Source organism: Dreissena polymorpha, chromosome 9, assembly GCF_020536995.1.
Source record: "Dreissena polymorpha isolate Duluth1 chromosome 9, UMN_Dpol_1.0, whole genome shotgun sequence".
NCBI classification, from domain to species: Eukaryota; Metazoa; Mollusca; class Bivalvia; order Myida; family Dreissenidae; genus Dreissena; species Dreissena polymorpha.
The window spans coordinates 39,952,494-39,974,859 of record NC_068363.1 but is presented as its reverse complement, the minus strand read 5'-3'; the positions used below and the strand labels follow the sequence as shown (position 1 = coordinate 39,974,859).

Genomic DNA, 22,366 nt, shown 5'->3' with positions numbered 1-22,366 from the left:
CCGATAAAACCAATCTTAACCCGCTGCCTATCAATACCGCTAAGTTTTGAACTGGAGCTATTTCGGCTAGTTGTCGTTGTCGATACCGACTTTGCAACCGACCATGGATCGTCATCTGGAGTAAGCGAGAACCGCCTGGGCTGGATTGGGGGCAATGGTACGCTCTTTCCTTGGCTTTCGATCTGCCCCTGCTGATCACCCTCTTTATTTTCCGGAATGGAACTATTCGGAACATCAAATACTGCGTCGTTAGATCTGACTTGAACGGTGTGCATCGAATCATCAGAACCAATATTCTCTCCCCTGTATTGCAGTGTATGCTCGGTTGAATCAGGCTGTTCCGGTGCCTTTGTGGCAATGTCACCGTCAAAACCTTGACCGTTCAGATGCATTGCCTGTTTGAGCAAATACATACCATTTGCCAAACCAAAACCGCGAATGCGATTTTTCCACCCACCCGATCCTGTTTTATTAGCTACTACTAGTAGAAACTTATTAGACTTTTTAGACTACTACTACTAATAATAAAAGATGCCTTTCCTACCGCGGTAAAATTTATTAGCTACTGCCAACACTAATAAAAGATCACGGTTGGCCTGAATTATTTCGACCAATCAATCAAAAGCACTCTTTACGGCAACAAAGATGGAGGCATCCAGCTCTGTTGCAGTAGGCCTACCGACGGTAGGCTACGTTCTAAATTTCTATATCATCACGATTAAGTGTTGGCGTATCTGCATGTTTATTAGTAGACTATTTAGCGACTGAAGACAATAACGATTGCTTTCACTGAAATATTGTTTCAGGGAATCTGATTGTGCTATAGACGTCTATTTTGGATTTAAAGCGTTATTATTTTCGACTGACCTACTTTCGCTAGGTCGATCTACACAATACTTTTTACTCAAACCAAACTGAAATGAAAAATGCTGGTGTACCCTAGTATGGTTAGCAACGATTGTACTTTAAGACCGGGATTTCTTTACCAGAGTATCGTATCGATATATTCATTTGTCACTGTTTCTCTGGTCCTCGGATGTTTCGCCCCCAAGACGTTTCCGCCCTGGTCGTTTCGCACCTGGTCGTTTCGCCCCCATATTAGGTGCGAAACGACCAGGGACTAGGTGTTGAGTAGTTTAATTGGTGACCATTATATAATCATCAAAGAAAGTACCCTGAATCAATAATGTAAGTATATTAGTGGAACACTAGGTGTTGAGTAGTTAAATTGGTGACCATTATATTCAATAATGTAAGTATATCACGCATTTATCCGACAAAGGGTAGGTGATAAAAGCAATTAGCCACCATAAGTATATATATTAATGTAAAATGAATGCAGATATATTTTTAATTGACTTGATAATCACAATCCAATCAATTTGATATGAGTATCTTTTATAAGCGGGTTATATAGATATAGATATATATATATGAGGCAATTGACCGTAAATTTAAATAGCATGAGTCTTAAATTAACAATGCATTTCATTCCCTCATTATGTAATTGTGATAAAACAGGTGTTAGTTATGGTAGCTATAGCGCTTACCATTTGTAGAAAACGAAATGTGAAAACATTTGGAGATCTGTATTAAAAGAATAACAGTGCTGCTATATATTGTAATGTAAATAATTACGACTCATTCAGTTTATAAATGTGCTTTGCTGTAATTTATTATTGTGTGCTATGTAGTGTTGCTTATTTTATCTAAATAGCAGCGATAGTATATTTATTATCTCTGTTATATAATGAATTTGTGTATAGTAAGAAATTCTAGTCATAAGTTGATGGTATATTGAATATATTTTGTGTATATAATCTATTATATAGGAAAAATACAGAAAGCCACTGTTAACCAGTTCACTTAGGTCGTCGCTCTTTTACACCATTTTTCACTATGCGCATTAGTACCCAGTTTTACAAGCACCAGTGTTGTATCAACTTCAATATTTTATAACAGGTGTTTAACATAAGGTTAACAGGGGCAAATCTGTAAGATTGGCCATGCATGTTTGTAAATTGTGTTATTTTATGTATTATTATATTGTACATGTCATGGACGAGAAATAAACCTTGAAACTCTATGTTTAAGTCGTAAGACATAATTAAACATCTTAATTGCGATAAGTTCCATTGATTAACTTGACAGCCTTCGCACAAAGTGGTGCTTAGGCAACAATCAATTACTGACACCCGCCTTCGATTGTCAATAAATAAACAAATCAGTTTTCTTTTAAAGTGCTCCCTAAATGGATATTTGATAAACAGTATGAACAGGTGTTATAAACATGCCATTCAATGCGGACAGCTTATCTTAACATTGCCACTAATCCGATGTTGTTGCGTAATATTATTTTAACTATCAGACAAAGATCGTCGTGTATTCGCTTCACAGTAAAAATGATTTTAAAAATGTCGTTTTTTTAGGGTTATTATTATTATTTATTTATTATGAAATGATAATTCAACTTGTTCATCTATGTACTTGATTTACAAATAAAACGATATACATTTACTTATTATAAAAAAGTTATTATATAATCCATCGATATATTATATGTAATTAATTAAATAACATTGCTATAGTCTAAGTTGTTTTGTATGTACAGTCCAACCTGTCAATAAAGACCACTCAAGGGATTTGATCGTTGTGGTCTTTGTTCACAGGTGGTCTTTATTCGCAGGGTCGATCAAAACTTTGCAAAATATGCTAGTAGTTTTTTAACAGGTACCTTATCTATGTATGTGCTCTATTGTTTAAATGTTTGAATACTTATGCATGTATAATGAAATAAAGGATTGAAAACACAGTTTTGTTTTACATTTGTATATTTATTACAAGTTGTGTTTCTATTCCCTTATGTTTTTATTATTTATTTAATTTATCATACACTGTATAAATAACTATTGACATACATGTATACGCACATGCACATGTAATTCTACAAAGTACAAAATTCACATAACATAGCAAACATTTATACATGAAATACATGAATCACTACTACACAACCAGTAAAGTTGACAATAATGGACAATAAATGACATCTGATATTTATATAAGACTGAAAACATCGTCAACAAACCACTTATGCACTAAGTCATTCACTGACGCGAATTCCGACTCACGCTTAAGGCGTTTACTTTCACAGTTTACGTTCTCTTCGAATTCGTCCATAATCTCATGTTTGCGCTTTAAAATGCTCTGAATTTGAGTTTTTCCTACACCAAGATCACTAGCCACTCGTCTACAACTGTGTCCTTTATCTAACAAACTAATGACCTTAACGCGTTCTTGCAACGTCAAGAACTCACGCTTGGAAGCCATGATGGTTAACTTGAACTGACAATTAACTTTTCTATAATCTATGAACGTCTTATTACGGAGAAATTTAAGAAGAGAATGACTATCCAAATGTTTGTCTTTAATAGGCATCGTAAATGATTTGAAACCGTTAATTTCCTTAATGAGTTTATGAAAGCCCCAATTTTGTCTTTGATATTTTCGGCAATTAGTACATTTATCGCGAGTCACTTAAATACAAAGGCAAATTTTTACACTTTTGACAAACTGTCAAATGCATAAAAGAAGCAGACGACTATCAATTAGCAATGCATGTTAAATAAACAAACAACTGCTATCGAGTGCAATAAACTGTCACTTGCCAAAATCTCCATAGCGACCGACGAGTCCACTAGTAAGATGTGTATCACGTGACTACGCAGCGTCCTTGCGGTCATTTTGTTTTTTGAAAGGTGCGAAATCGCTGATTTTTATGATTGCAGTGGTCGTTGTAAGCTATCAAAATGGAGATTTGGGAATGTAAAAGGGTGGTCGTTGGTCTTTGTTCACAGGTGGGCTTTATTCGCAGGTGCAATATATAGTGAAATCGTTCGGGAGGAAATCGGTGTGGTCGTTATTGACTGTTGGTCGCTATTAACAGGCGGTCGCTAGGGCAGGTTGGACTGTAGTTGACAAAAAGACAGTAATTCATCAGTACTTAATCTATAAAATTATATCTTAAAATGTAATACGAGAAAATTGAAGAATTATTTACTTATACAAACATTAAATTACATGGCAGTAGTTTTGTATGTATTTTTTCGTATTAATTTATAATAGTGAAAAGTCTATGTAGAGCTCTATTTTCGCGTTCTGCTAGTGTTTGGGCTGTTATACCTAAGTATTTTAAGGATGTCACTATTTCTAATAATTCTCCGTAAAGGTAGAAGTTGTAATTTGTATGGCGATTACTTTTTTCTTAGATCGAGGCCTTTGTTTTAGATGTATTTATTTTAAGAGACGCTATGCAGTAATTAAACAATAATTCCTTCGTTTCACAGGTATTTCTCTTGAGGAATACAAAGCCGCTGTGACGTCAGGATGCGAGCTTGACTTCGTCTGCAGTCCTTGTTCTAAAAAAGAACAGACACATAGATCAGAGGCCGATATTGATGTCGATGACTTTGCTGCAAATTGGGAAATGGGATTCGACATAAGCGACATTCATGACAACGTCACCGACGAGGACTTGGACAGTACGCGGGCAGAAGGGAATGGAAACGTGGACGATGACGGCGCTATTGACGGTGATCACATTACCGGAAACACAATGGACGACACAACTGGAAACGGGGACGATGACGGCGATATTGACGGACCGCCAGACATGGAGTGATGTACGCTGTCGAACTCACCTACCTGCGTGCCTGCAGAAAACTACTGAAATATCGAATGTGTTCAAATAGACCCTACGGACATTTCTTCGTGTTGTCATGTTTATGTACTTCATAAACTATATAAATAAAGAATGCTTTCATTGTCGTTTTATGTAACTAAACTACTAAAAAATGTTAATTAAGTGACACAAGTTGCATTAAAATGTCAGAAAAAAAAACATGAAATATATATTAAAACATGTAATTATAACATAAATAATACTTGAAAAATATGCATTTTTAATTCATATTGTCACATTAATTCAGATGCTGTTTAAAGTCTTGTTTTCTTTTCAAGGCAGACACAGGAGCAAGAAATTAATCATTAATGTTACTTAAAAACATATAACATTAAAATTTTAAGTTAGCTGTAGAGTAATACAAGCCTTTTTTTTAAGAAATACTTTTGAAGCTTAATTGTGTTAATATGAAATTTTATCTTCATGTAGAGAACAAAACTATATCTCTCAGTGACTAACACAATCAAATTGGTCATAGTGACTGCTCATTGTGTTTCGAAGTTACATGATTACATGTTCATATACTGAACTCACTTGCATGACTTTAATGGATGTAATCTAATTTCATTGTGAAGAATTGCCCATCTCCTTTTCTAAATCGTTTTATGTAACTAAACTACTGAATTATCGTATGTGTTCATCGCGATGTTTTACAACACTGTAATTCTACGTTATTTTATGCCAAATAAAAAAACAAATAGACTCTACGGACTTTTCTTTGTGTTGCTTATACGCTGTTGTGTTTATGTGGTTCATAAAATATATAAATAAAGAATGCTTTCATTGTCGTTTTATGTAACTAAACTACTGAAATATCGTATGTGTTCATCACGTTGTTTTACACTGTTATTCTACGTTATTGTATGTCAAATGAATAAAAAGGTCAGAAAAAATATCTCTTTTTAGTTTTTTGTTACTACTCTAGAGTCTAGACTATAAGTTTAGTCATTGACGTGATAAATATCCTCTTAATAAAATTATATAATTGTCATCAATTAAACTACTCAACAACTATTGTTCCGCTAGTATGGGGGCGAAACGACCAGGTGCGAAACGACCAGGGCGGAAACGTCTTGGGGGCGAAATAACTAGGGTGCGAAAAGACTTGGGCGCGAAACGTCTGTAAATCGTTTCTCTTGTTTCATGTTTCGTCCTCTAGCCTTTCGTCCTTTGTTTTTTAAGAAAAGCATTTTAACAAATTTCATCAAACTTCTAATTTGCCAAATCTTTAGATATTTTTCCATACCTCACCCACTATTTTATTGTTACGTTTTTACCTACTCTACTGTAAACACAATAAAATCAAAATAAAGCATAAACACAAACCAATTTAATCAAAGAAACTAGGCTATTAACAAATCACAAAAAATCCTACCATATAAGTTATGCTGGGGCTAGTAGTTATATATGTGGGGCGAATCCTTATAAAATAAGGGTCGAGTTTATATGGGGCGAGTCGTTCCCTATCTGGCTACATTACTAGTTCTTTTTGAATGCTCTGAGCTTGTATGGGTGCTTACGGAGTGTCAATAGCTGTGAGAAACTATTTCACAACTGTGTTTATATTGTTTATAAAATTTCACATTTTCGATTAAATGACCCGCAGCCTTTTCACAAAATGACCAGGCTAGGGCATCTTCACAAATTTTGGTGAAAAACCCATGCAGTCCCATAATACACTGCTTTTTATATCCCCCGCCAACAAGGATATGTGAATCGCAGCCATCCGTCCGTTCCAATTGTGTCCGGAGCATAACTTCATCATTAATAAAGCCAGTTTTATTAAACTTGCTACAAATGTTCCCCATCATTAGATTATGTGTCACCCTAAATTACCAGGTCCCTGGCCACATCCAAGGTCAAGGTTACAATTATAGGTCAAATGTCTATGCGGTCAAATGTTTCCATCCAGTTCATGTCCATAGAAAATAACTTCATTTATTAATATTAAGCCAATTTCATTAAACTTGCTGCGAATGTTCCCCATTGTTAGATGGTGTATCGCGCTAAACAACCAGACACTACCTCCAAGGTGAAGGTCACACTTAGGTAAAGCGTCTTTATATGGTACAATGTTTCCATCCAGTTCGTGTCCAGAACATGATGTTGTCATTTATTAGGTGAATTTCATTTAACTTGGCACAAACGTTCGGCACCATTATTCAATGTGTCTTGCTTAAAGGGTTTCCTGCCTCCAAGGTAAAGGTCACACTTATATGTCAAATGTCCATAATGTTCTACACTTATTTATGTCAAGAGCATAATTTTGTTATTTTTAGCTTTTGTCCGTTGTGCGTCGTCCATCATCAACATTTTGCCTTGTGAACACTCTAGAGGCCACATTTATTGTCTGATCTTCATGAAATTTGGTCAGAACATTTGTCCCATTGATACCTCGACTGAGTTCGAAACTGGGTCTTGCTGGGTCAAAAACTAGGTCACTAGGTAAAAAAAAAAGAAAAACCTTGTGAACACTGTAGAAGTCACATTTGATGCCCAATCTTCATGTAACTTTGTCAAAATGTTTGTCTAAATGATATGTTGAATGAGTTCAAAAATGGTTCCGGTCCGTTGAAAAACATGGCTGCCAGGGGGCAGGGCAGTTACGCAGTATTTCTTATATGGCTATAGAGAAACCTTATGAACACTCTAGAAGTCACAATTTTTGCCCAATCATCATGAAACTTGATCAAAACATTGGTTTCATTGATATCTCGGACGAGTTCGAAAATGGTCCAGATCGGTGAAAAAACATGGCCGCCAGGGGGCGGGGCAGTTTTCCTTATATGGCTATGGTAAAACCTTGTTAACACTCTAGAGGCCACATTTATTGTCCAATCTTCATGAAATTTGGTCAGAAGATTGGTCTGTATGATATCTTGGATGAGTTTGAAAATGGTTAACTTACGTTTGCCTGAAAAACGTGGCAGGCTGCCAAGGGGCGGGGCATTTTTCCTTAAATGGCCATATATGGCTATAGTAAAACCTTGTAAACACTATAGAAGCCACATTTATTGTCCAATCTTAATGAAATTTGGTCAGAAGATTGGTCGCAATGATATCTTGAATAAGTTAAAAAATCGTTAAGCTGGCTTGAAAAACATGGTTGCCAAGGGGCGGGACATTTTTCCTTATATGGCTTTAGTAAAATCTTGTTAACACTCTAAAGGCCACATTTATTGTCCGATCTTCATGAAACTTGGTCAGAAGATTCATCCCAATAATATCTTGGACGAGTTCAAAAATGATGCCGATTGGTTGAAAAACATGGCCGCAAGGGGGGCGGGGAAGTTGTCCTTATATGGCTATAGTAAATCCTTGTTAACACTCTAGAGGCCACATTTATTTTCCGATCTTCATGAAACTTGTTCAGAAGATTTGTCCTAATGATATCTTGGATGAGTTCGAAAATGGTTTCGGTTGCTTAAAAAATATGGCCACAAGGGGGCGGGGCATTTTTCCTAATATGGCTATATATCATGCTTTAGAAAAACCTTGTTAACACTCTAGAGGCCACATTTATTGTCCGATCATCATGAAACTTGGTCAAATGATTTGTCCCAATGATATCTTGGATGAGTTTGAAAATGGTTCCGGTTGGTGGAAAAACATGGCCGCCAAGGGGGCGTGGCATTTTTCCTTATATAGCTATAGTTAAACATAGTTAACACTCTAGAAGCCATATTTATTGTACGATCATCATAAAAATTTGTCAGAAGTTTTGTCCAAATGATATTTTGGACAAGTTCGAAAATGGTTCCAGTTGCTTGAAAAACATGGCCACCAGTGGGCGGGGCATTTTTCCTTATATGGACTTATGAATCTTCATGAAATTTTGTCCGTATATTTGTTTAAATGATATCTTGGATGTGTATTAAAATGGTTCTGGTCTGTTGAAAAACGAGGCAGCCAGGGTGTTCACTAGTCATGAAAGATGGTAAGAACATTTTGTTCTAATGACATCTTGGGCTGCACAGAACAGGTCAGTTCCTTTGAATCTCAGGTGAGCGACTTTGGGCCTTTCAGGCCCTCTTGTTTAAGCAAATTTAATTAAACTTGGTACAAATTGTTCCCATCATTAGAAGATGTGTCGCGATATAAAGCCAGGTCCCTACCTCCAAGGTCAAGGTCACAAAGGGCGAATGTCTATACATTGTACAATTTTTAGCTCACCTGAGCACAATGTGCTCATGGTGAGCTTTTGTGATCGCTTTTTGTGCGTTGTGAGGCGTCAACATCTGCCTTGTTAACTCTTTAGAGGCCACATTTATTGTCCAATCTTCATGAAATTTGGTCAGTAGATTGGCCCAATGATATCTTCGATGAGTTCGAAAATGGTAATGTTTGCTTGAAAAACATGGCTGCCAAGGGGCGGGGCATTTTTCCTTATATGGCTATATATGGCTAAAGTAAAATCTTGTTAACTCTCTAGAGGCCACATTTATTGTCCGATCTTCATGAAACTTGGTCAGAAGATTCATCCCAATAATATCTTGGACGAGTTCGAAAATGATGCCGGTTGGTTGAAAAACATGGCCGCCAAGGGGCGGGGCATTTTTCCTTAAATGGCAAAAGTAAAGCCTTGTTAAAACTCTAGAGGCCACATTTATTGTCCAATCTTCATGAAATTTGGTCAGAAGATTGGTTTCAATGATATCTTGGATGAGTTCGAAAATGGTAACGTTTGCTTGAAAAACATGGATGCCAAGGGGTGGGGCATTTTTCCTTATGGCTATATATGGCTGTAGTAAAATCTTGTTAACTCTCTAGAGGCCACATTTATTTTCTGATCTTCATGAAAGTTGGTCAGGAGATTTGTCCCAATAATATCTTGTAATCTCAGGTGAGCGACTTTGGGCCTTTCAGGCCCTCTTGTTTGTTTAAGTTATCACCCGTCTTGTCGCGTTTTTTTAAATAGCTTTTCCGACTGTGTCGGCAACTGAACATACAGCATCGTTTAAGATCTTTTCTATAATGTCTTTCTTAACATTCAACTTCAGCTAACTTTGCAAACAATATGTTAAAAGCGTGTTTTTGCACGCTTTGCAGTTTTTTAGGACGCTCTCTGGGCGCCGCCATTGTTTTTTGACAGATAGACTGTACACGCCGCTTTTATTGGAAAAAATAGCTTTGCAAAACAAACCCGATAACCATTCAATATAAGCACCGAAAAGATCTTTATTACGCAAAAAGAACTCAATAAAAATCGATACGAACCGATGTAAAAATAATATTCGTAACTTGATTTTGTAATTCTTAATGGTATGACAAGATTTAAAAAAAAATACGTAACGGACTTGAAAATAATTCGTAATTACGAAAATACGACCCTTATCTGGAGTTCTGAAATATGAGTTTTAGATCCGATTCCAACACTTTTTATAATGACTTGCACTGAATTGTAATGACCTGTATTGGGTTGTTTTGACCTGAATCAAATTATTCGATGCCAAGGCCCTGTTGGCGGGGAATATGTCTGCAACTGTGAAGTTCTTGTTTTATTTTCAAAACAACCTGTGGCTCTCAAAAGGAAAAATTTGAGCTGATAATCAACAGAAAAGATATTAATAAGGTATAGATCAATATGAATTTCATTTATATGGTGAACCATCATATATTCGCATCCAAAAGCTGATTGAATAAAGCGTGTTATTATAAAAAAGTAGGTATTTGGAATGAATTTAATGAAAACATCTAAATGCTAGGAGAGAAATCCGTTTTCGGAAACTTGTAGTTTGCTAGGGGAAACAACCTGTGTTCGGCTGTAAAAAATTGGGGGAAAATTCACTGATATAAAATTAAGAAACTCCCAAAACATTATCAGGAGAGAACACCTTATTATCAACAAAAAATCCCTTATTTAAGGCAAATGACCATTTGCCTAACAGAAAAATAAAAAACAGAACATTAAAACATAAAACACAAAATGTGACTAAATCTGGCAGTGATTTTTTTGCATTTATTATACCCCCAAAAACAAAGTTTAGGGGGGTATATAGGAGTGAGCTTGTCGGTTGGTCGGTCTGTCTGTCTGTCGATCCGTCCGTTATTAGTGTCCGCTCTCTAATTCAAGTTGTTTTCATCCGATGTTCACCAAACTTGGTCAGATGTTGTATCAAGATGATGTCTAGGTCAAGTTCGAATATGGGTCATGCCGGGTCAAAAACAAGGTCACGGGGTCACTTAGTGTGTTTTAAACATTTAGCATGGAGTCCGCTCTCTAATTCAAGTAGTTTCCATCCGAGCTTCACCAAACTTGCTCAGAAGTTGTATCTAGATGATCTTATGGCCATGTTCGAACATGGGCCATGCCAGATAAAAAAACTAGGTCATGGGAATATCAGTGGTAATTTTGAGCAAAAAAAATCACTGTCTGGGAACACGGTCTGACCTTGGAAAGGTCAATATAAAGCACTGGGAGGTTAAACAGATTTGAGAGATCCCAACCTTGGTCCAGCAATATACATGTACTAATTAGATATAAGAAAAGACACAAAACAAGAAAACATTGAAAACTCAATGTTTTTAGAAGCTTGGGTCACCGCCTTGGAACTGTCAAAGGGTCATGTATGCACTGCCGGTTTAAACCAGTTTTACCCGGTTTGCAGGGATACCGTACCTCAGACTTGGTCCACAATTGACCATCGTACAAAGATGTGTAAATAAACATTGACTTCATAGCATTCCTGTTCAAACAAGCAAATTCGTTGAATTGATATCCACAGCCAATATGCTTAAGGACACAAAAGTGTTTTATTTGACACTACAAAAGCATTTTTTTAAGATACAAAGGACCATAACTCTGTTATTAACAGATGTTGTACATTGCCATTTAGCGTGTATCATCCTCTTATCCATATATATACTCATACCAAGTTTCAAGGAAATCTGCCAAAGCACTTCCAAGATATGGCTCCAGACACAAAAGTGACGGACAGATGGAAAGACGAACGGACCAAAAGATGGAAGGATGGACGGACGGACAATGCCAAAACAATATCCCTCCGCCTATAGCGGGGGAAAATTAAACAGAAATACGAGAGAATAATAATTTTATTGATTTAATTACACAATAGTTTCATGTTAAGCACCAGAACTGCAACTATTTGAGAAATGATGATTTGAAGTAAATACGAGTATGTACATAATTTAAGGCCAAGCCCAAGGCAGAAAAATTGTCCAATTGTAAGGTTATCCAACGAGAGCTGTGTTTGGTTCATTCACTTCTCAGTTATTGACACTGTTTGAGTACTCTATCGGCTACAGGTAGTTAGGGTGTAGGTCACGATTAAGCTTTTTTTTTAGCTCACCTGAGCACAATGTGCTCATGGTGAGCTTTTGTGATCGCCTTTTGTCTGTAGTGCCTCGTCCGTTGTGCGGCGTCAGCATTTGCCTTGTTAACACTCTAGAGGCCACATTGATTTCCAATCTTCATGACATTTGGTCAGAAAATTGGTCTCAATAATATCTTGGATGAGTTCGAAAATGGTTACATTTGCTTGAAAAACAGGGCTGCCAAGGGGCGGGGCATTTTTCCTTATATGGCTATAGTAAAATCTTGTTTACACTCTAGAGGCCACATTTTATATATTCAGAAGTCTGAATTTGGTCAGAAGATTCATCCCGATAATATCTTAGAAGAATTACAAAAATGATGCTGGTTGGTTGAAAAACATGGCTGCCAGGGGGCGGGGCATTTTTCCTAATATGGCTATAGTAAAACCTTGATAACACTCTAGAGGCCACATTTATTTTCTGATCTTCATGAAACTTGGTCAGAAGATTTGTCCCAATTATATCTTGTTATTTCAGGTGAGCAACTTTGGGCCTTTCAGGCACTCTTGTTTAAAAACATTGCATGTTCTGTGCATTTCCAAAAAGGAAAACCATTTTGTCATTTAATAAGACCCAGTTCATTCACTGCACAATTTATGAAGTTATGACTTCTTAAAGGCGGCAACATAAAAACAGCACCCTCCTATTTTGCTCTTGATCTTTCTTTACCTCAGATGTAGAAGGACCTCATAAACTTATTTTGAAAGTTTGCGTTTCCTTAAACCTAACTCTATTTTTCACCATTTAAAAATTCAAGAGCACATAATAAACTTTAAACAATGTTTGCCCACATGTTGGTTTTGCCCCGCAACAGTCCATATTCTTTCTCTCATACTGCTGCCAATGTTCTGCCAAGAGTGCATTTTATGTATAATCATTTGATAGTTAACTATCTTAACACAAAATTTAAAACTCGTAATTATCTTTATGCAGGTAGGACTGCCTAAGGATGGATTAAACAATATTGGAGGTGCAATTTGCGGCATACCCAGGGACACTCAATTACTCCCATGGCAGGGCAGGACCCCCCCCCTGGCACCCAGTGAATGCCGACTTGTTCTTTTCTGCAATGAAGACTTGTAAGTATTCCACATTGTGAAAACTGGTTCATGGGTTTGTTTCTGGAGTTGAAATTATTGTTTGTGAAATTGTGAAGTAGCCTGCAATCAGCCGCTGTTTTATTAGGTGAAAATGCCCTGTATCTATGAACACTTTCAACACTCCTAAATCAACTGACCATATTTGGATCTTTAAAATGACCTACTTTTGCACTTTAATTAAGAATTATCAAATTCTTGGTATACCAAAATGGTGCATTTCATATGACACCAATACTGCTTGCTACAAAGCTTTCACAGTTGCATGGATTTTATCTTTAAACCGTTTCAAAGACCCACTTCACTCAACTTCAGTTTGATCTTGACATTGACCTATTTTTTGCACTAAGACTTCAAATGGGCAAATGAATTGATACTGATCCGGCTTCCACCAGGGGTGTCACCATTTATATTTATATTTTAATTTAGGGTCACTGTCACATAACCCGAAATTTAATGTTAAAACCCTTTCATGCCTTAGAAATGTTTGTCATGCTTTAATAACCTTTTTGCGTTTTGGCCATTTTAAAAAACTTTATAAAAAAAATTGTTTTAAATTAGTGCAATTTCACAAGGCATTCAGTTTTGCTATAGGTCAGCCCCTGTTTCAACATGGAATGTTGAGTTTCTCTGTGGACACTGATTTATATGGAGCATGCTACTTAGATACTAAAGGCTTCAACTAGACTATTTAACTCTGAGAAAAGTGGAGCTTGCCATCTGCAGATGGCAATTGTATTATCCTACTAATGTAACCATTGGGAGAATTTATATATATAGAACCATAGTTTTTCATCTTTGCATATGTTTTCTGCCATGTCTTAGAAGCTTTTCTTAATTCTTCTCAACGAAAATGCATACAGTCGGAAAGAAGAAAACTTTAAAACTTTTATACATATGAGTCGTGTTCTGAGAAAATTGGGCATAATGCATGTGCGTAAAGTGTCGTCCAAGATTAGCCTGTGCAGTCCGCACAGGCTTATCAGGGACGACACTTTCCACTTATATTGGATTTTTGCTAAAAAGAGACTTCATTTAAACGAAAAATGTCATAAAAGCGGAAAGTTTTGTCCCTGATTAGCCTTTGAGGATTGCACAGGCTAATCTGGGACAACACATTACGCACATGCATTAAGCCCAGTTTTCTCAGAACAAGACACATATATACCCATACTTCAAGAACAATCCCTGGGGGCTATACTGAGACTATATATCATGTCTTGATGTGTATAAATATGATTAACAATTTAGACAGAGAAATATAATAAAGTTTGATGTTTTACATTTCAAATACCGGTAAAAAAACAATTGTATGATTATGTTTTGAAGATTATTTAATTGTACTATATCTATACAAGGAGATTGTTGCTACATGTAGTTGGACACCTAGATTGTTATAACTACTACTTTACCTTAAGTATTGCTGCTCATGCGAGTCAACGTTCCTGCATTACAGGTTTAGGGACGTCTTGGGATCTAAGTGCAGAATTTGAAGCAAATGTGACATCAACCCTCTAAACCGATGAGAGAAACAACACTGAACTTAAATTTCGGATATAACCCTGAACAATTGTCATCAATCACATGACATGCTGCTCACCACTAGAGGAAGACCCCTATTGAATTTGGCGTTTATTCCTCTAAGGTAAAGGTCACATACATACTTCCTTTATGTGACAGCCTTGTTGAAGGGATATCTTAAGTTCTGTCTGTGACTCTTCCTCATATTTGGAATAGTTGTTGCTTACCGCTAGAGGAAGACAGCTATTGATTTTGGCGTTAATATCTTGAAGGTCCATGTCACTAGGCCATATTATCAATTTTCTTTATTAGCAACCTTGTTCAAGTGATTTTTTCAGTTCTTCATGCCAAGACGAAGACTTCTATCCATTTTGGTGTTGATACTCCAAAGGTCAAGGTCACATCTTTATATGGTTTTGTTGTATGAAAATAGTGTCTGAGAGATATACTTAAGTACCTCTTGACACTCTCAACCTAAGTTTCCTGTAACTAACAGAACACAAGGTCAAGCTCACATTCTAACCTTTCTATTTCATGAAGTAATTTCTCATCTGTCCTGGGAACACATAATATGATAATTGTATTTTCATGTTTTTTGCCAAGAAATTTCTATTCAGGATCTTTTATTGTATGGTAGCATATGAACGTACTATTGTACTGTAAATATGCATTTAGGGTGGCATGCATGTTTCACAAACATTTTTTTTTCTGTGATATGAGGCTACTTTGTGATTAAATTGCAATTGCTGCACAAACAGGACAAATAATGATGTCCACCCTCCTTTTATATGTAGGAATACATTTTATAAATACCATAAATTTCCTAATTTTACGTGTAATGGCTATACATTTTATAAAAAGCAATCCTTTATTGATGGACTCTTAAAAAAAAAAAAAAAAAAATTCACAACATGGTCCTGGTAGGATTTCTTTTCTGAAAATAGTGCCATTTAAAGACATTAACTAAAGTGCACATGCTCATACAGGTTTTCTCGTGCACATTTTATTCAAGAAGGTTTTACTAGGACTTTATTGTTCCACTGCACACAAGAATTGTCATTATGAAATGACCCCTTTCCCATATATACATATAAGGGTTCATTTTACGAATGAATACTTAGTATTGTTAAATTATAATATTTATACATTAATTAATTTACAGTAACTGACCAGACACTAGAAGGTCCAGGTGCTGATAAACTACACAAGATCAAGTCCTGGTGTACAACACCCTACAGGTATTGGCTTGTGATAAAAGGAGTGGCATGGTTGTACTTTTATATAGGAGAAATATTGTGTATGACATGCATTAAGAAAAGAGATGAATTTTTATGCCTAAAGGCTGGCACATTATTTTTATCTCGGCTGTTTTTGGAGAAAACCCGAGGTATTGTCATAGCAAGCTCTTCGTCCGCCGTCCGCGTCGTGCTAAAACCTTGACATTTTGCTCTAACATCAAAGTGCTTCCACCTACAACTTTGAAACTTCATATGTAGATGCATCTTGATGAGTTCTACACGCCACACCCATTTTTGGGTCACTAGGTCAAAGGTCAAGGTCATTTGACATTTTTCTCTAACATCAAAGTGCTTCCACCTACAACTTTGAAACTTCATATGTAGATGCATCTTGATGAGTTCTACACGCCACACCCATTTTTGGGTCACTAGGTCAAAGGTCAAGGTCACTGTGACGTCTAAAAAAAAATTCTCACAAACTTTCATTTATTCAAAATTGCACCCACAGCCGAGCGTTGGCACCCGTTATGTGGTGCTCTTGTTTTAATCGTATGTTGTTCAGTACGTCTGTCCACAATTGTGTGTCTCGTTTATATCTTTACAACTTATGGATGGATTTTTAAATAACCTGGCACAAATGTGTAGCACAGTAAGAGGAAGTGTCACGTGCAAGACCCTGGTCCCTGTCTCAAAGTTCAAGGTCACACTTAGCTTTTTAAGGTCATATTTTAAGATTCTACATTGATTGGCCTGTTTGGTCGATATCTTTGTCATTAATGGATTTTAAAATGACATGGCACATATGTAAAGCACAGTATGAGGAAGTGACGCTTGAAAGACCTAGGTCCCTAGCTAAAATGTCAAGGTCACACTTAGACTTTCAAGCTTACCGGTATATTTCATGATTGTGCATTTAAAGATGTGTCCAGTCCATATGTTTGTCATTAGTTGATGGATTTTAAAATACCTTGGCACAAAAATGTAGCACAGTAAGAGGGAATGTCGGGCTTAAGACCATCCTTATCTCAAAAATCAAGGTCGCAATTAACCTTTTAAGGTATTATTTTAAGTGCATTGATAGGCGTGTCCTGTCCATATTTTTGTCATTAGTGGATGGATTTTAAAATAACGTGGCACAAACGTATAGCACAATATGAGGAAGTGTCATGCGCAAGACCCAGTTCCCCAGGTCAAAGGTCAAGGTCACACTTAGACTTTCAAGATCATATTTCATCATCGGCATTTAAAGGCCTGTTGGGTCAACATCTTTGTTATCAATGGATTGCTTTTAAAATAACTTGGTACAAATGTGTAGCACAGAAGACGAAGTGACACGCGCGGCTCAGGTCTCTTTATGGATTTTGCATTAAGAGGTGCAGCTGGTCTGTCGTGTGTTTGACCAAGGTCCCTATCCCAAATGTCAAAAACCCAGCGGGTGCATGTGTCATCCTCTGGAGTCAGTTCTTGTTTTGTCACAGAATACTAGTATTTTAAAAGAAAGTTCTTACCGACATAGAGATTACCATGTATTTAAGCTGGTATATGACTATCTATAATCTTATGGATATTGATGCAAATTGTCATTGATGACATGGCTAGGTAATAGTCACGAAGAAGTGGGTGAACCTTGTTGCCTCTAAAGACATGGTTAAAGTAAAGTTGTGTTTGGACCACAACTTTGTCAAGCATTATGTGATTGTAAAATAAATTGGCGCAATTGACCACTATATCAAGATGAGGATGTCGCATGAAGCAACCATTTTGTTTATTATTTTTTTAACAATTGTATGTTTTAGTTTTATTTGGTTAATTGTACAAATATGAATAAGCATGACACGTTTTTATTGTATAATATATGTTATTAATTGCTGGAGTCCCTTTAAAATGAATGTTTAATATGATTCTGTACACTTTCAAGTTTTGTTGGGATCAACTTTAGATTTATGGCCTCTTAATTAATGGTAATTGAGGAATTTTGTATGTACGGAGCCATCGCATAGAATTTTATTAATTCAATTGAATTTAATATCATCACACTGGTTGAGATTAAATGAATTTTTTCAGTTGATTGATTGTTTGTTTAAATAAGTTCCATGTGCTATAATTTACTTGACTTTAAATGTCTCTTTCAGTGTTTCTGGCGGCTGGTGGAGCGATTAAAGAAAAGCCATGCTAATGTTGCAATGATATGTATGCTAAACAAAATAAATAAATTTAAAAAAAATGTTTTAATTATTGTTGTTAAATATAATTTATCAAACTTCCTTAGATGCAAAAGCCAGTGTATCGGTTTGATTTCATGGCCACGGTATAATTTCAGTATATTAGCTTTAGAAATTTGGGCATTAAAATGGAAGTAAATATGACATTTACATCATTTGACAGTTTACTAACAATAAAAAACGCGTTATTTATTAAATTGAATTACAGGAATATTGCTAATTCTAATTGCATTGAATAATGAAACAATAGTGATGTTCCAACAACGCCAAACAGAGAGCTATGAACGTCTTGTTTCAACATGATATCTCGTCTGAAGGATTTCGCTCCATGTTAATTATTAAAATTGTAATGGTGACTCAATAAAGGTTTTAACTTATATCACATTTATGAGCCCATTTTTGACAGGATGAGGGTACCAGAGGGGGTAATCACGTGATAGTCAAGATGGTGACGTCCATGCCAAGACAGTTATTTTTTGCCTTTTTATACCCTTATTACTTCTGTTTATTGTTTAAATGACGCTCACTTTCCAGACATATCAGTAAAATAGTGATTAGCGTTTATTTCATATTTAAATTCGCTTTATATCTCGACTTTACTCCCCGCAAATTTTACTAGCGCAGCCCTAATTATGTCATCCCGCTAAGAAATTTCGCACCGAGTAAAGTCAAGATGTAGAGCGAATATTACTATGAAATATAAACGATTAACTGTCTTCCTAATATGGCTGGAAAAGTGAGCGGAATAAAAAAATAAAACAAGTAATAAAGGGTGTTAAAAGACGAAAAATACCTGCCTCGTCATGGACGTCGCCATCTTGTTTGTCACGTGATTACCCCCTCTGGGGTACTACACCAGGCTTTTTCTCTGAACTATAATAATGGGTAACACGACTATATGTGTGCCTAACTATAACGCTGTACTTCTGAACAGAGGGAGAATATTGGCATTCATTTGTGTCTTGACAATGTGATCCTTAAATCGTTAAAAAATCAGTGATTGATAACAAATGTAAGCATTTAGTAGTATAAATTGTATACTTGTATAAAGAGTTATTGATGAAGTACTTTGACATGCTTGAATCTTGACATTGTGAAATGTGTTTTGTTAATATCTGCCCGGTTTCTGTCCAATTAGTGACCTTTTAATTAAAGCCAAACATGACCATTTAAGGCGACATATTTTAAGCCTTTCGGTGCTTTGATTACAAATCATGAAGCTGCTTCATTATTTCCACATTACAGTTAACATACACAACTACTTCACCCATTTGATAGACAATTTCGTTCATTGTAACTTATATCTTGCGCAAGTTTAACATAAGACGGTATTTATATAACTCTTCATTATCTGGAACTGTGTTTTCAAGCAATATCCGAATTTATTTTACCCGAATTTAGTATGTAAATATCAATATTATTAGCACCAAAATAGGAAATATTATAACAAATTAATACAAAAAACAATATTTTTATGTTTGATAAGAGAGTGGTCTACAATATGAACCCAATACAAGTCATCGGTTTGCACAAAAAGCGTAAGAAATCAAAATTTCATATGTAAAGGTTATATTACACTGATTTATCACGCTATTGTAGAATAAGCGTGAACACAAAACTGCATTTTCTAAAACATTACAACAGCTGCACGAGTGCTAAAGCCTATATTTAATATTTAATAATAGAAAGTTTCTTTATGCAGTTAAACATAGAAGATAATGCCTTATCTGTGTGTTCACGTGTGTTTGTTTAAATTGAATAAATCAACAGTTGTCGCGTATTACTCGTTACAAGGCCGTGCACGTCTGACCTTTTGAAATTTATAGTAAAAGTAAATTGTCAAAAACCATTGTGAAATATTGTTATGGGCATGTATATAGAGCACTCGGGTATCCCCGCAACATGACTTTCCCAAACAGACCTATTATGATACGCAATTACGAACACGAACATCGGTATCCTCGCTACATGGCTTTCCAATACAAAATTAGAATGGTACTCTTATTACGGATCTGAACATCTGGTAGTAGGGTATCCCCGCTTCATGACTTCTCGTGCAGAACTAGAGTGATACACAATAGCGGGCATGGACATCTGTTAAAAGGGTATCTCCGTTACTTGACTTCACGTGCATAAGGCCGGGTTTACATGTCTCCGCGTTCCGTGTCCGTGTGTCTGTGTCCGCGAAAAAACGAACTGGTTGAAATCTGTTGGACTCAGTACACGGACGGCAGTCAACATGAAAGGTCGACTTTCAAGCATAGATATTAGTACAAAAATAATAAACTTAGTAAATACAAATGTATACACCAAACGTATGAAAGAATTCAAAGACAAAGACATTGCATTAAAACATCTGGAAAAGCATAGCCAACGAAATGTAAATTGATGGCGTTTCAGGTAAGTGAGAATAGTAATTTGCGAATATATATCGTCTGCATATTGTACACTCTATAATCGCTTTTCAACAGACACAGTTTATATTCCAAACAAGATATAACGCTAAAAGAAGTCGCTATTTATGTTCTTTTTTTGCCTATATATATAAGTTTCACATATAAGTTTTGAAGTCTGTCTAATACGAATAAATCAGTAATGTTTATCAATATAATTATTAGGTTTTTAGAATCTGAATTAATAAATTAGTTCGACGGTTTCATATGATGGCACGTACATCTATCTAGTACCAATGTCTGCATTCCGTCTACTAACATGCTGTACTGCAGTCATCACAAAAAATGTGTGCTTTTTTAATAACGACATCTTAATCCAAGTACCACCTCGTTTGGAATGGGGTTTTACACGGAAAGGCTAAAATAATAAGCGGATGCATGGACTAGATACTCCGTGTCCGTATACGGAACGCGGACACGAAACGCGAACGCCGAGCACGGACACGGAAACATGGAAACCCGGCCTGACTAGAATGATACGCAATAACAGACATAAACATCTGGTTGTAGGGTATCCGCGCTACATGACTTTCCCGTGCAGAACTAGAGTGATACGCAATAATGGACATGAACATCTTCTAGTAGGGTATCATCGCTACATGACTTTCCCGTGCAGAACTAGAGTGAAACGCAATAACGGACATGACCATCTGTTAGAAGGTTATCTCCGCTAAATGACTTCACGTGCATAACTAGAGTGATACGCAATTACGGACATTATCATCTGGTAGAAGGGTATCCGCGCTACATGACTTTCCCGTGCAGAACTAGAGTGATACGCAATAACGGACACAAACATCTGGTAGTAGGGTATCCGCTCTACATGACTTTCCCGTGCAGAACTAGAGTGATACGCAATAACGGACATGAATATCTGTTAGAAGGGTATCACCGCTAAATGACTACACGTGCAGAACTAGAGTGATACGCAATAACGGACATGAACATCTGGTTGTACGGTATTCACCTTTCATGACCTTCTCGTGCAGAACTAGAGTGATACGCAATAACGGACATGAACATCTGGTAGTACAGTATTCACCTTTCATGACCTTCTCGTGCAGAACTAGAGTGATACGCAATAACGGACATGAACATCTGGTAGCACGGTATTCCCCTAACATGACTTTCTCCTGCAGAACTAGAGTGATACGCAATAACGGACATGGACATCTGGTAGCACGGTATTCCCCTTACATGACTCTCTCGTGCAGAACTAGAGTGATACGCAATAACGGACATGAACATCTGGTAGCACGGTATTCCCCTTACATGACATTCTCGTGCAGAACTAGAGTGATACGCAATATATACGTCATATATATTTTTGTTTGTTGTTTACGCTCAGTTGAATTAAGGATCAAACCTGAACAGTCGTGTTTTGCATATCAACTCACTCAAAGTACACCATTATACCTTCGTGAAATATTCCATGTATATATTGCATGCTCAGCACAAAATCCCTTTTGAGTACCGTTACTAAGCTATAAGTGTATAAGGTGTCCTATATATTGGTTGCACTCTATCCCTAACCTGTGACATAACTCAGGGACTGTTTGTATAGGTCCGTGCATAACTATATCAAAAAGAACACTAATTTTATTTAAACGATTTTCTTTTCATTCAGGTTTATTTTTCATACATTGATTCACAATATAAAATTATTGCAAGCAATTAATAACATGACTCAACATACATACAATTTAAACTATGCAAAAACATTGTCCATAAGTGTTAAGCTAAGTTTTACATACCTTAC

General features: G+C 36.3%; 1 long non-coding RNA gene across 2 annotated transcripts; it reads left to right on the top strand.

Annotated features, from left to right (window-relative positions):
• Window positions 1–635: 635 nt before the first annotated feature.
• On the top strand, window positions 636–18,156 carry LOC127845176 (uncharacterized). Of its 2 annotated transcripts, XR_008033093.1 has the most exons (5): window positions 636–684; window positions 13,010–13,155; window positions 14,630–14,818; window positions 15,857–15,932; window positions 18,065–18,156. It is a non-coding gene; the product is annotated as an uncharacterized LOC127845176 (long non-coding RNA). The 2 variants fall into 2 exon arrangements; XR_008033092.1 differs by lacking the exon at window positions 636–684 and having other exon boundaries at window positions 11,986–13,155.
• The last annotated feature ends 4,210 nt before the right edge of the window (window positions 18,157–22,366 follow it).